The sequence below is a fragment of the Dreissena polymorpha genome, chromosome 10 (assembly GCF_020536995.1).
Source record: "Dreissena polymorpha isolate Duluth1 chromosome 10, UMN_Dpol_1.0, whole genome shotgun sequence".
NCBI lineage: Eukaryota > Metazoa > Mollusca > Bivalvia > Myida > Dreissenidae > Dreissena > Dreissena polymorpha.
In genome coordinates this window covers 56,086,204-56,100,943 of record NC_068364.1, presented here as the reverse complement: position 1 = coordinate 56,100,943, position 14,740 = coordinate 56,086,204, and the positions used below count along the sequence as shown (strand labels likewise).

At 35.0% G+C, this 14,740-nt stretch overlaps 1 long non-coding RNA gene across 1 annotated transcript; it reads left to right on the top strand.

Annotated features, from left to right (window-relative positions):
- Nucleotides 1–7,433: 7,433 nt before the first annotated feature.
- On the top strand, nucleotides 7,434–10,816 carry LOC127847662 (uncharacterized). The gene is made up of 3 exons (XR_008034105.1): nucleotides 7,434–8,413; nucleotides 9,668–9,850; nucleotides 10,228–10,816. It is a non-coding gene; the product is annotated as an uncharacterized LOC127847662 (long non-coding RNA).
- Nucleotides 10,817–14,740: the final 3,924 nt, after the last annotated feature.

Below are 14,740 nucleotides of genomic sequence, written 5' to 3'. Positions count from 1 at the left end.
GTGGACTAGTTCTCAGTGAACATATTCGCGAAGTGGTCTTGCACGATGTAATTGCATCGCTTCTTACCAACACCACATTTTCATCCAACCCACAATGGTCGCAGATAAAAAGTCTGGAAATATGGGCGGTTGAAGGCCAAACTCTCGGCAGTCGTGTTTTCACAGGACTTTCTGATCTTAACTACCTTGGATATCACAATGAGTACATGCGATACATGGGGAAAGATACATTTTATGGTTTGGAAAGTGATAAAGAACTGGACTTTTCCAGGAACATTCGTGTTATAATAGAGGACTTCTCAAGCAGCTTGAAATCGGATCACCTTCCGCGATTGAAAACATTAACACTTACTGGCATAAGTTTTACTACAGCTTCGATGCGAAAGGCGATTTTTTTCGAAGCATCGCTGGTCACGACAAAAAGAGGAATACAACGTACCTGGTTATTTTAAACGTAAGCTTTTGGGAGTTTAATGTCCAAGCTTTCGTGCAGAGCGGACTTTGTGATTCCGTCTATGAGCTTTATTTGAGGCATGCTACACTGCAAAACATTCCCGGATTGCTGATCACTGAGCCTTGTATCAGTTTGAAGATAATTGATGTCAGTTATTTAATTCACTACTATAGTAGTGGGGCCATATTGTGTTTGCCCTGTCTGTTGGTTGGTCTGTTGGTTGGTCTGTTGGTTGGTTGGTTTGCGCCAACTTTAACATTTTGCAATAACTTTTGCTATATTGAATATAGCAACTTGATATTTGGCATGCATGTGTATCTCATGGAGCTGCACATTTTGAGTGGTGAAAGGTCAAGGTCATCTTTCAAGGTCATTCTTCAAGGTCAGAGGTCAAATATATGTGGCCAAAATCGCTCATTTTATAATTTCTTTTGCAATATTGAAGATAGCAACTTGATATTTGGCATGCATGTGTATCTTATAGAGCTGCACATTTTGAGTGGTGAAACGTCAAGGTCAAGGTCATCCTTCAAGGTCAGAGGTCAAATATATGTGGCCCAAATCGCTTATTTTATTATTACTTTTGAAATATTGAAGATAGCAACTTGATATTTGGCATGCATGTGTATCTCATGGAGTTGCACAATTTGAGTGGTGAAAGGTCAAGGTCATGGTCATTCTTCAAGGTCAGAGGTCCAATATATGTGGCCCAAATCGCTTATTTTATGAATACTTTTGCAATATTGAAGATAGCAACTTGATATTTGGCATGCTTGTGTATCTCATGGAGCTGCACATGTTGAGTGGTTAAAGGTCATGTTATACTTCAAGGTCAAATATATGGGTCAAAACTGCTCATGTAATGTCACTTCTGCAATATTGAAGCTAGCAATTTTATATTTGAAATGCATGTGTTTCTCATGGAGCTGCACATTTTGAGTGGTGAAGGGTCAATGTCAAGGTCATCCTTCAAGGCCAAACGTCATATAGGGGGACATTGTGTTTCACAAACGCATCTTGTTTTATAATGCTATCTGCATATTAGAAAATTATTTCGTCAATACGCAGGAGCTGTATATGAAGGGCTTATCCAAGTACATGATTACTCCATCATTACCAGATATCATAGATTATCTTAGTCATGTGTGAACAGAATGAGGAAATTGAGCCTAGAAAATAATTTGATCATACTGTTGAATAACTCTGTAAATCTTCACCAATACACCAAGAAAACGGTGGAATGGCTGAGTCTATCTGGAAACGTTATCAAATACATATCCCCACGATTCCTTTCGCGATCTGTGAATCTTCAATATTTAGATTTATCGGGTGATCATCTTCACAAGATGCAAGAAAATTACGAAGATCAGTTTGAACTACTTATACAGAACAATACTAAGCTGAAAGTTTTGAAATTGAACAAAAACGGTATTTCTCGCATACACGTTAACATGTTTTTAAGTAACTCAGAATTAGAAGTACTGGATCTTTCTAACAATAATCTGTCTTCGCTAAACTTCAACATCGGCCGGTTGACAAATATTAAAGAGTTAAATTTATCCTTCAACGCGATATCTTCCATAGATTTACAAACAATGGATACGATTGATCAACTAGCAGCAGCTACGAACTCGCACAAGCTTCGAATAGACCTGTCCAATATGCCGTACATTTGCTCGTGTGATGATGACCACATGGAAACGATCCAGTGGATTCACAAAAATCGCGACACGTTTATTGCGAGTCCCCGAGAAGACTATATGTGTAAATTACAAGATGAATGGTTGTACATTTTCCAAAATGCGTTGGAAAAGACAAATGATACTGTCGATTGCAAAACTTAAAGCGCAATCTCGCCATTTCTCGTCCAATAGTGTGCATTTTTCTGCTTATTGGACTCGTTATATTTTACAAAATCCAAGGATTTAGACAAAAGCAACGGGAGAGAAAAAATATTCGGTCTCAGATTGAACTGGGAGAGTTTCCAAAGAAATTTGTAGCGTGCCTGTCATTAAGCTCGAAAGATGCCGAGTTGGTCGTGGACACCATCTTACCGAGACTAAATTCAGAGCTACAGCGGAAGACAAAGACAGAAACTAATAGTATTTTAGTGAGCTCAGGCGATCGCCATTTTAGGCACGGATATGCGCTCGGTGAGGAGATAATACGGTGTATTGAAGACTCGGCAGTTATTATTCTAGCGGTGTCTAAACACTTCTGCCAAAAGGAATGGTGCAGGAAAGAAGTGCAGGGAACTTACGATCAAAATAAAGCAATAGTACTGCTGTTTTTGGAAAAAGTTGAGCCAGACGAGATGGGCAAAGTTCTCCGGAAGTTGTTTAGCAGGTACGCGCATGCGTCGTGGATTTCAGATTCAAATGGCGGTCATATTGAGCCTGACTGGTCTATATTATGTGATGTCCTTTTTGATTTGACTGTAAATAAATCGGACAACAAAAAATTGAAATGGCTCGAACTTAATTGGTGTGGTATCTAAAATAATAATTGTTAGAGTTCTAAATTAAGAAAGGCAGGAAACAAGAACAAAATACAGAGCTTTATTTGTTTCCTTCATTTACAGGATTCGATCATGAATATATTTCAAAATTGTATTTGAGTTGATGATTATTCTGGATAAATATACTGTAATGTGTTAAAAAATACTGCACTGATTGTGCATGTTATATTAAGGATCGTTAATAACCGATTTGGACTTTCCTTTCCATATGTAATCGAGGACAGGTTAATACAAACGTTTTGATATTGTATGCTTATTCGTACACGCACATACAGGGTTTTAATGAGTTAACGAAAATATAATTTTAGGTAAAATATTTACTTGCTTCTACTAACATCTCTGCAAGTACAAAGGCATATTTGTAAGTCGACCAAACCATTTGTTTCTGTTCAGTGTGTTTTACTTAACATCAGCTATTTCTAACTTTCATAAATATCTTTAATTGTATCGGGTTCGTTTGCAAACATGTTCTCCCACTAATACACTATGCGTATAGTATAGCAAACGCATCGATCCTAATATTATGATACCGCCCCTACCTTTATGAGAAACAAGTTCATATATCGTATTACATATACAACCGTCATACCTTCATGACTTCCTGGTGTTTGATATGTCTTCATTTTTTTCAATGTACCACTTTGTGGTGAATCCCAGTTATATTCTGAATAGCCTCATACCATTCTGTACATTGGAGCTTGACTGCGGTATATATTTGAATTCTGCATTACCAAACGAACGCACGGAATAATCAGGGAATATTAGGTATTTAGTGTTTAAATACACTTAAGTATGTATTATACAGTGGCTCTGACAGTTACTGTTTGCATGTTTAGTGCATGCTCATCAGCGTGTTCAACATATTGTGTATGCATCAAAGATCGGGCGACGTGTAGAACACCGGACCCCAGTGGACTAGTTCTCAGTGAACATATTCGCGAAGTGGTCTTGCACGATGTAAATGCATGGCTTCTTACCAACACCACATTTTCATCCAACCCACAATGGTCGCAGATAAAAAGTCTGGAAATATGGGTGGTTAAAGGCCAACATCTCGGCAGTCGTATTTTCACAGGACTTTCTGATCTTAACTATCTTGGATATCACAATGAGTACATGCGAGACATGGGGAACGATGCATTTTATGGTTTGGAAAATGTTAAAGAACTGGACTTTTCCAGGAACATTGGTGTTTGGATAGAGGACTTCTCAAGCAGCTTGAAATCGGATCACCTTCCGCGATTGAAAACATTAACACTTACTGGCATAAATTCGTGTCAGTACAGCTGCGTTGCGAAAGACGATGTTTTTCGAAGCATCGTTGGTCACGACATAAAGAGGAATATAACGTACCTGGATATTTCAAACGTTAGCTTTTGGGAGTTTGATGTCGAAGCTTTCGTGCAGAGCGGACTTTGTGATTCCGTCCATGAGCTTTATTTGAGGCATGCTACACTGAAAATGAATCCCGATGCCATGATCTTTAAGTCTTGTCGCAGTTTGAAGATACTTGACCTCAGTTATTCAAAACTTCCGAATTTTCGGCTCTCGGGCACGCACAGGCATACATTTTGGTGGTTATTACGTTCGTATTTCATCAATACGCAGGAGCTGTATATGAACGGCGTCTTCAAGTACATGCTGACTCCAACATTGCCAGAATACTTAAAAGGTGACTTCTTTTTATTTCTGGGCACAAATAGGAAGATCAGCATAGAAAATAATTTGAATATACTGTTGAATAACTCTGAATCACACGCGTACCCGGAAACGGTGGAATGGATTAGTCTATCTGGAAACGTTATCGAACACATATCTCAACGATTCCTATCGCGATTCGTGAATCTTGAATATTTAGATTTATCTAGTAACTATCTTCACAAGATGTAAGTACATTACGAAGATCAGTTTGAACTCCTTATAGAGGAAAATACTAAACTTAAAGTTTTAAAATTGGAGAAAAACGGTATTACTAGAATCCCGTTCAATATGTTTGCAACAAATTCAAAATTAGAAGTGCTGGATCTTTCTCACAATAATATTACTTCGCTAGACTTCAACATCGGCCGGTTGACAAATCTTAAAGTGTTGAATTTGTCCTACAACGCGCTATCTTACATAGATGCACAAGCCAGGGATACGATGGAGCAACTAGCAGCAGCTACGAACTCACACAAGCTTCAAATACACTTGTCCAATATGCCGTTCATTTGCTCGTGTGATGATGACCACATGAAAACGATCCAATGGATTCACAAAAATCGCGACACGTTTATTACGAGTCCCCGAGAAGACTATATGTGTACATTTCAAGGTGAACGGTTGTACATTTTCCAAAATGCGTTGGAAAAGACCAATGATTACTGTCGATTGCAAAACTTAAAGCGCAATCTCGCTATTTCCGTTCCAATAGTGTGCGTATTTGTGCTTATTGGACTCGTTATATTTTTCAAAATCCAAGGTTTTAGACAAAGGCAACGGGAGAGAAAAAATATTCGGTCTCAGATTGAACTGGGGGAGTTTCCAAAGAAATTTGTAGCGTTCCTGTCATTTAGCTCCGAAGATGCCGAGTTGGTCGTGGACACCATCTTACCGAGACTGAATGCAGAACTACAGCGGCAGACGAAGACAGGAACTAGTCGTGTTTTAGTGTGCTCAGGCGATCGCCATTTTAGGCCGGGACATGCGCTTGGTGAGGAGATAATACGGTGCATTGAAGACTCGGCAGTTATTATTCTAGCGGTGTCTAAACACTTCTGCCAAAAGGAATGGTGCAGGAAAGAAATGCAGGAAACTTACGATCAAAATAAACCAATTGTACTGCTATTTTTGGAAAAAGTTGAGCCAGACGAGATGGGCAAAGTTCTCCGGATGTTGTTTAGCAGGTTCGCGCATGCGTCGTGGATTTCAGATTCAAATGGCGGTCATATTGAGCCTGACTGGTCTATATTATGTTATGCTCTTTTAGATTTGACTGTAAATAAATCGGACAACAAAACATTGAAATGGCTCGAACTTAATTGGTGTAGAAGCTAAAATAATAATTGCTAGAGCTCTTAATAAAGAACGGCAGGAAGCAATAAAAAACACTTTTTTTGTTTCCTTCATTTAAATACAGGATTCGACTTCGATAAATGCACTGTATTGTGTTTAACAATATTGTGCTGAGTGTGCCTGTTATATTAAGGATCGTTAATAAACGATTTGGACTTTCCTTTCCATATGTTATAGAGGAAAGGTTAATACAAACGTTTTGATATTGTATGTTTATTCGTACACGCACATACAGAGTTGTAATTATTAAATGAAAATATACTTTAAGGTAAAATATTAACTTGCTTCTACTAACATCTAAAAAAAAGACATATATGTTGGTCGGCCAAATCATTTGTTTCTGTTCAGTGTGTTTAACTTGCATCAGATATTTCTAACCTTAATAAATATGTTTAATTGAATCGGGTTCGTTTTCGAACATATTCTACCACTAATATACTTTGCGTATAGATATAATACACGTTAAACGATCATAATAATATGTTCAATTCATTTGTATATTCACTATTGTAGACAAGAAGCTTTGTTGTAATCTTTATTGCTGAAATAAATTGTGTTGTTGTTGTTGTTTGTGTATATAAGTGTTTAAAATAAGAGTGTTGATATTGTGCAAAGTATCGCTCGTTTTGTTTAAATCTTATATAAATAAAATTAATGAATTAATTTGTTCCTAAATTGTTCCATTAACAATTCACATTATATGCATAAAAACAAATTATTTTATTAGGTAAACAAATCCCCCATTATTTGATGAGAAAAAATTAATATCTATGGTAAAGTGACACATCTTACGTAGCACGTAATTTTATTAACAGCAGTCAGTATCAATATTAAAGTGAGATTATTTAGATAGTTCTGTGTATTATTTGTCTCTGTATTTTATTGACAAAAGTCATTATGAATGTTAAAGGGAAATATCTTATGTGATAAATCAGTAAATTCTTTGTTAACTTCTTCTCTAACAATATTGTCATAACTATTATCATTCATGACATTACCCGTGTGTATTTTGTTTTTTCATTTGACTAAATAGCAATTGAATGCTTAAGAGCTAATAAATGTGTTGTTTTCGTTGTTCTAATATAATCTTTTAGACTGATGTTGATTGTTTTGTTTTCACACTATTACCAAATTTAATACATTTTCAATAGCTATTTTCATGTAGAGCAAATAGAAGTGAATACTTACATTTTATAACATGCGAGCTTACAGGTTACAGAGCGCTTGGTTATTTTTGGTAGCGCGACGTTCTTAATATTTTGTATACATGTGTATAGGTAAACTGTAAATAATCAGGTCATGCCAGATGGAGTTAAGGCCGCGGATTTCAATATTACGAGACTTTATAACCGGTGCATTTTTTCTTACATGTTATATAGAGAATATATGGTTGGTGACTTTTGATATCATGTGATATAAGACGAGTCTGATATGGCGTAGGAAAAGGCGAGGCTTGCCGAGCCTTTTCACACGCCATATCGGACGAGTCTTATATCACATGATATCAAAAGTCACCAACCATATATTCTATTTATTATGCCACATTTTAAAGTAAATAAGAAAATATTCACAAAACAAACAAAAACAAACAACCGCTAAATTCATTGATAAATATGCAAATTAGTAGCAACCTGATTACATCCGCTAGCGTCTATGCATATATATTTACACATAAAAAAATAGTTCGAAAGTAAGCAACAATCAATCAAATTTAAACGCACATAATACAAAAACTAAAGCGAGAAATCGAAACTTAAAAGAACAATTTCTGCACTAAAAACACAATACCAATATTTTTTTACAATAACACATTCGACATGTACTTCCAAGAGTACACACCAACCGCTATTTTCAAAGCGAATGTGTAGAGTGAAAATTTCAAACAATAAATACAATAATCAAATGGAACGGGATTTTAACGTAGTGTGCAATTTGGAAGTAATAAGAGTGATTTATTTTTCAACTTGTCCATCTCCGTAATATACGTTTAGTTGTGAGATGTTCACAGTTTTCCCCAAAAAACAGGCCTTCACGTGCGAAATCAAAGTGGGTGGAGAACGTGTATTTCGAGTCGCTGGAACTTCATAATGAAGCTGCTTTTGTGCAATATTCAGCGACGTTACCAGCTGTGTGTTAGACGAAACGAAAATGCTTTGGTTTTGCACCGTGTTTTGAGACTGTCAGGGTGACATGATGGATTAATTGCTGTTTGACTGACAATAAATGAACATGTTTGTGTTTGGAGATAGCCAAGGTTAATATCTTCACAATTGGGAAATCCCAACATAAGTTGACTGCCAGTTTGACCACTGATCTACATAATATCAGTGGGAGAGCATGCTGAATCCCGCAGCTTCTGCACCATATGTTTCCTGTCCGAATAGTTGGTAAGTTTCATTGTTATGTATGCATGCTTAAACACACATGTTTCATTATTTGTGCCATTTTTTTACACCCATTCTCATGCTGATGAACCAATGATCAGTGCCAGTTGTTCTACTGTCGCGAACTGTTTATTCAAAATTGTGGAAAAATGAGTTGCGCACTGTTCGAAATTGTGAAAAAATGAGACACGCACTGTACCAAAATTTGAAAAAATGAGTCGCGCACTGTTCAAAATTGTGGGAAACATTAGTTGCCCACTGCCACTGTTCATTATGATTTCAAAATTGTGGAAAAATGAGTCGCACACTTTTCATAAATTAAATTTTGAAAAAATGAGGCACACGCTGTACAAAATTTGTAAAATGAGTTGCTCACTGTTCAAATTTTTGCAAAAAAATAAGCATGCACTGTTCATTCAAAATTGTGGAAAAATGAGTTGCGCACTGTTCAAAATTGTGAAAAAATCATGTCACGCGCTGTACAAAATTTGGAATAATCATTTGCGCACTGTTCAAAAATGGGGGACAATTTTGTGGGGCACTGTTCATTCAAGATTACAAAAAAATAAGTCACAAACTCTTCAAATTGTGAAAACACATGAGTTGCGCATTGTTCAAAATTTGTAAAAATGAGTCGCGCACTGTTCAAAATTTGGAAAAAAAAGGAGTCGCGCACTGTTTATTCAACATGGTGGAAAAATGAGTCGCGCACTGTTCACAATTTTAAAAAATGAGTTGCACACTGTTCAAAATTGTGAAAAAATTGAGTCACGCACTGTTCATAAAAAAATTCACTGTTGAAAACTGTGAACAAATGAGTTGCGTGCTGTGCAACTTTTTTGAAAACATGTGTCGAAAACTGTTCAAAATTGTGTCGCCCACAGATCAACATTGTGACAAAATGAGTTGCAAACTTTTTTTAAATTGTGAAAATTTGAGTCCCGAACTTCTTTAAATTGTGAAAATTTTAGTCGCAAATTTCTCAAATAAGAAAACAAACACATATTCCCTTAATAAGCAAAAATAGCCCCGAGTCCATAATAAAAATATTTTAAGTTAAAAGAAATTCTTAATTATTTTAATATAAAGTGGAGTTTATACATTTTCATTTTGTATTAATAATATTGTGTCTATTAAAGTTGTAATTTGTTCAAGTTGTGCCATAAAAATGTTATTAAAACACTATTTTGAAATGTTATCTCCTGTTGGATTTGTTTTATTTTATTATAATATGAAATGTTTTTCTTTTAATGGCAGAAAGTTGCGACCACACATTCCATGGGTGATGATATCTACCAAAATTCTTGGCGGCACAGTTCTACCCTCGTCAGTTGCACTTGTCCGAGTCTTTCTCTGCCTCTCAACCAACTCGAGATATTCCCCCCCAACTGCATCCCGGCACAGCTTCACATCAACCCATCTAATTAATTTGTCGGAAAGGTAATACTTTTTTGTCGACAAATTTATTTTTGAGAGTATTTATGTAATTGTTTTATCTGAACATGTTATAAATCTATATGTCACTATATTTATAAAGTTTCAATTTTAATACAAATTATATATCTGGATTTTTATTTTTAACCCTTTGCATGCTGGAAAATTTGTCGTCTGCTAAAATGTCGTCTGCTGAATTTGTAAAATAAGCATTTTCTTCATTTTTTTCAAAGATAACTATCAGAATAGCAAAGTTTGGATCATCTGGATCCAAACTGTTTGCAAAGGACTTCAAAATTCGGTTCCAGCACTTAAAGGGTTAAAGCAGTTATGCAATGAATGTTTGATGATGTTTTTTCTTCTAAAGGAATCTTTATTTTCAGGTTGACCACACAAATTTCCTGTTTGGTTGTGGAGATAGAATCTTTTTTTTTTGTGAAAGTTTGATTTCAGACACTTAAAAATTGAAATTGTCATGTATTATTAGGCATGGCAGGCATTAGCAAAACATCTCAATCAAGTATTAATTATTTTACTTTGTCAATGTTAATTCATTGTGTATGCTATTCACCTGTTTGCCTTGCTTTTTATAAGAATGACACAAAAAAGGAAAGCATTTGTAAAGTATTAGTTAATTTTTTTTATATAATCTTAGACGAGATGTTTAGTGAATATTTGTCATAAATTCTTCTTTAACTTGATCAAATCTGTCATATTTTATTTAAAACGTGTTAAGTATATTTGTGTTACGTTTTAAATGTTTATCATTACTGTTTTAAATTGTGTTCATCTGCAGCCAATGAATGGTAGGCTAGCGGTGCACATTTGTATTTGTTTAATTTTTTTCCATTGATTAATGCTCATTTAATTTATATTTCCCTATAGATATATACTTAATAAAGTGTTAGTTTTGTTTAAAAAACAACTTATTGTTTATTAATGTTCTAACTTCTGAATAAAATATGAATCGCTGTTTGTTTCCATTTAAATCAAAGAAGCGACATACCACGCCTACAAAAAAGTAGTTCTCAGAATGGGCGGGGCTAAAACATGGAACGCTAAAAAAAATCATTGAGTAAACCAAATATGGGCGGAGTTTTAAAACGGATATTGATAGGCGGAGCTTAAAACTGTTATCGGATGGGTATCCGATAACACTTTAAAATATCATGTCAGCGTCTCCAACGTAAATGCGCTGTCGTGGCATAATAAAATACAATCAGGGCAGCGGACCCATTGCGAAAGGGATATGGGGCGAACTGTTTTTTGTTTACATTTAACGTAAACGTTTGCTAATCTGATCGATGAACAATATTTCTACCGTGGGGTCAATGTAAAACGCTATTGTCAAAGATAAACATAAAGCACTTTTTTGTCAAAATACGGTTTATCCTTGCTACCTTTTACCTTGATCATGCATTAGTATTTTTTACAAATCATTTTACACTAATTTCCACATCTATGAATCGTTATGTCGCGCGCGAGAAGCATTTGACAACCATCAATGTCAAGGACAAACTTAGAAGCCAAATATCAGAATACAGTAGTTGTTTTATTCACAAATAAAGCTTGCCCGCCCGATAATCTTGACATTATTGGTATGATTTTGAAATAACGTGTCATATGCCAGTTTTTGTTGCACAAAAACCATAACGCCAACTTTAAGATCATATTTGGAGATAATAAGTTGAAATGCTTTATTGCTTGTAAATGCTCTATTTTTCTATCAAAGCGTAAAGTGGTTATTTATCCCTGTGATAGGTCGTGCATTTAGTTTTGTGATACATCATGTCATTTTCCCAAATGTGTGAGCACACAAGTGAAATAGATCTGAATCACGTTTTATGGTCATACTCATGGTATAAGCTCGAACAATACTTGATGTGAAAATTTGCTCCCAAACAGCTATTAAGGAAAAGAAAATAGAACAAAATAACACGACCCTTTATGTTAAGACATTTATATGTGGTGTGTTTGTATTATATAATATAATTTGTTTTATTTGAAATTCCTTAAAGATTTCACATATATATTTTACCGGACTTAAAATTAACTCGTGTACAATAAAAGTTACGCATATAATGTCTATAGGTTTTATTCGTTTTGAGCGCTGCTGGTTTCTCCTTTCATCTTCATCACGTTGTAATGTGTGCTTTATGTTAATAGATGAATAGGGTTGCATTCAATACAAGTCTGCGTCTAACAGTTTTTTCCTTATTCTGACGTCAACCACACCATTGTTGAAAACGTGTGGGCGATTTCAAATATGGCGGACAAATAGTTTCTTTAATATTGAAACACATATAAAATTAGCCCGCGATACTAAGAATGCAGACCTGTTAAATATTTTAAATACATATAAATAAACAAGATATATTGTTCTATTGCAAGAATCTAACATTTTAACATGTTTCAAATAATTTGTATAGCACGCGAAAACATAAACTCAATTAAATGTGCGTGCCCTAGAGTTCAAACCCTGGACATGTAGTTTAAACGCTATATATAATAACGTTTTTTTTAAATCATCGATGAAAAGTGTTACACACAATGTATTATTGTACCAAGTGCATTGGTAATTATATCAATAAATGAATGTATATTTTTTAATAAATTTTGCATTATTGAGTTTTATTTGATATATTTAAATATAAGCATTCGCTCCTTTTTCCCTTATGAAGATGCCGTTGTGACTTTGCTAAACTGTGAACTGGCACTATACACATGGGTTTGTGAGCGATTTAAAACAAAAATAAACCATAAAGAAGATACCAAGAAACTCAGACAGTGAAGCCTGTATCTTATATCCAACTGCATCCTAATGGCCTTCCTAGAAGAACGTGAATTGCTAACTTGTTGAAATTATCCCTATATTAAGTTACGTTATAACACAATACAGTGTTAAAGCGGTGCTACCGTAGATTTGGTTAATTACAGGCCTTTTTACTGTATATTAAACTAAAGAACGGGTATCAACGAAGCTTTTTTACATGTGCTTGCAATTAAGTGCCATCGTGAGCGTTGATAGTATTTAACGCAGTGTTTGATACGCTCGATTGGCGAATATGAGTATTTTTAAAATATTTAACGGCCCCGGGCACACTACAGCAAGAGGGCAACGTTTATTTCGAAGTTTTATTAAGCAGTTATCAGTTTGCAACAGTTGGAATAATAAATGTGAACAATACACATGTATATAGATCAATAAAATGTAAACGCAAGACATAGAGTCTAACATTTTTTTCTTAACAAAATGGATATTCACTTATAAGTATATATAAGACGACAGTTTTACAACCACATAGGATATTATAAATGTACAGAAAAAACTGATGTACATATCAAAGGTTACCATGTGCCAATATAAAACACCAATGAAAATCGAATGGTAAATATTGACGTTGAATTTTATCATAAGCGTATTTTTAAGGGTATCATTCATTCATGTTATTAAGAGACAGTACATTTAACGGCTTTCCATCACTTATACATGCAAAATAAAGCAGCTGGAATATATATAATGAATAAATTATCAGAAAGCGTGACGAGACTATAAACACAATATTGAAAACTAAACCAGAATATCACTATAATTACAACACGTTACCAAAAGACTTTAACAACTCCCCATTTATTAATATTACTAGGCTTCCATAGAATACGAATCTCAGACGCAATTAACGAAAACATCTTTAATGTTTGGAGTTTTTATAAAGCATACAGAGAATTAGAGTTACATGTGAAATTAACACTGTGTTTTATATATTAAACAAAAGTTATAATAGTACTCAACTCAAATTAAGGAAAGCATAAATCAGTATGGACAGAGTTCTGTTTCATTTATACAACTGTTAAGAAATGAAACGCTGAATTGGAAGATACTGGTGCAAATAACATAAATCAAGCTTTTGTATAGCATTTGTAAATTTCAGTTTGCATTACATAATACAAGTACTAAATATCACACACACAAGTGAATTGCTAAATGAGAAGCGTTTGTACGTAAAGCTATATATTTTGAGGGACGAACCTTTTGGATTTTTTTTTTATCAAAATGGTAAAAAAATACCTCATGGTAACAACAAATGTTGTATTTAAACAACAACGTTTCTATAAAGGTTTCATCGTTTTGAATACTACAATTTGATATTCACCTAAAATTGTTCATTTATGTCCAATTTAGGTCCAAGATTCAAGATTCAAACGACAATTTGTTTGGAAACCGACGCGAGCAACTATAATTTTCATTTCATTCAACCGTCCCTTGAATATACGTGCACTTTAAGAGCTGACGTTCTTCTTTATCTTTGTGCGCACCACCTGCAACATGATCAACTTCCGGGCGAGGAACTGGTCGCCAATGGCAACGATGGTGTCCTTGTCAAGTGACATGGTGACGTAGAAGATGTCCACGCCGCAATTGAATACGCACATCTCCGTGCCGTTCTTCGCGAGCCAGAGGCGAATCGTTCCGTCACACGGTGCCTATAAAGCTCGACCCAGTTAACATTTTTAATGAGGTATTTTTAAATATGTCACCATTTTTAATGTGATCAAGTGGAGAGCCCGCTCATTCATGAGAGTTTTCTATAGTTATCATGGTCTTTTTAAACAAATAGGTATTTTTTCAGTAAAGTGCAACCGCGCATTTGTGATATAAGTCCCCACACTTATTTGTTTAAAAAGATCATGATACTTATAGACAACTCTTACTTATGAGCGGGCTCTCCACTTTATCCCATTAAAATGGTGAAATATTAAACAAGAGATTCTAAAAATGTTAACTGGGTCGCGCGTTATTCTCCCAACACAGATTCGAAAAAGTCACGTGGTATAGGCATCGTGGTCAGCGGAACCGGAAACCACGATATCGTTGTCGCTTGAGATGGCCATGCA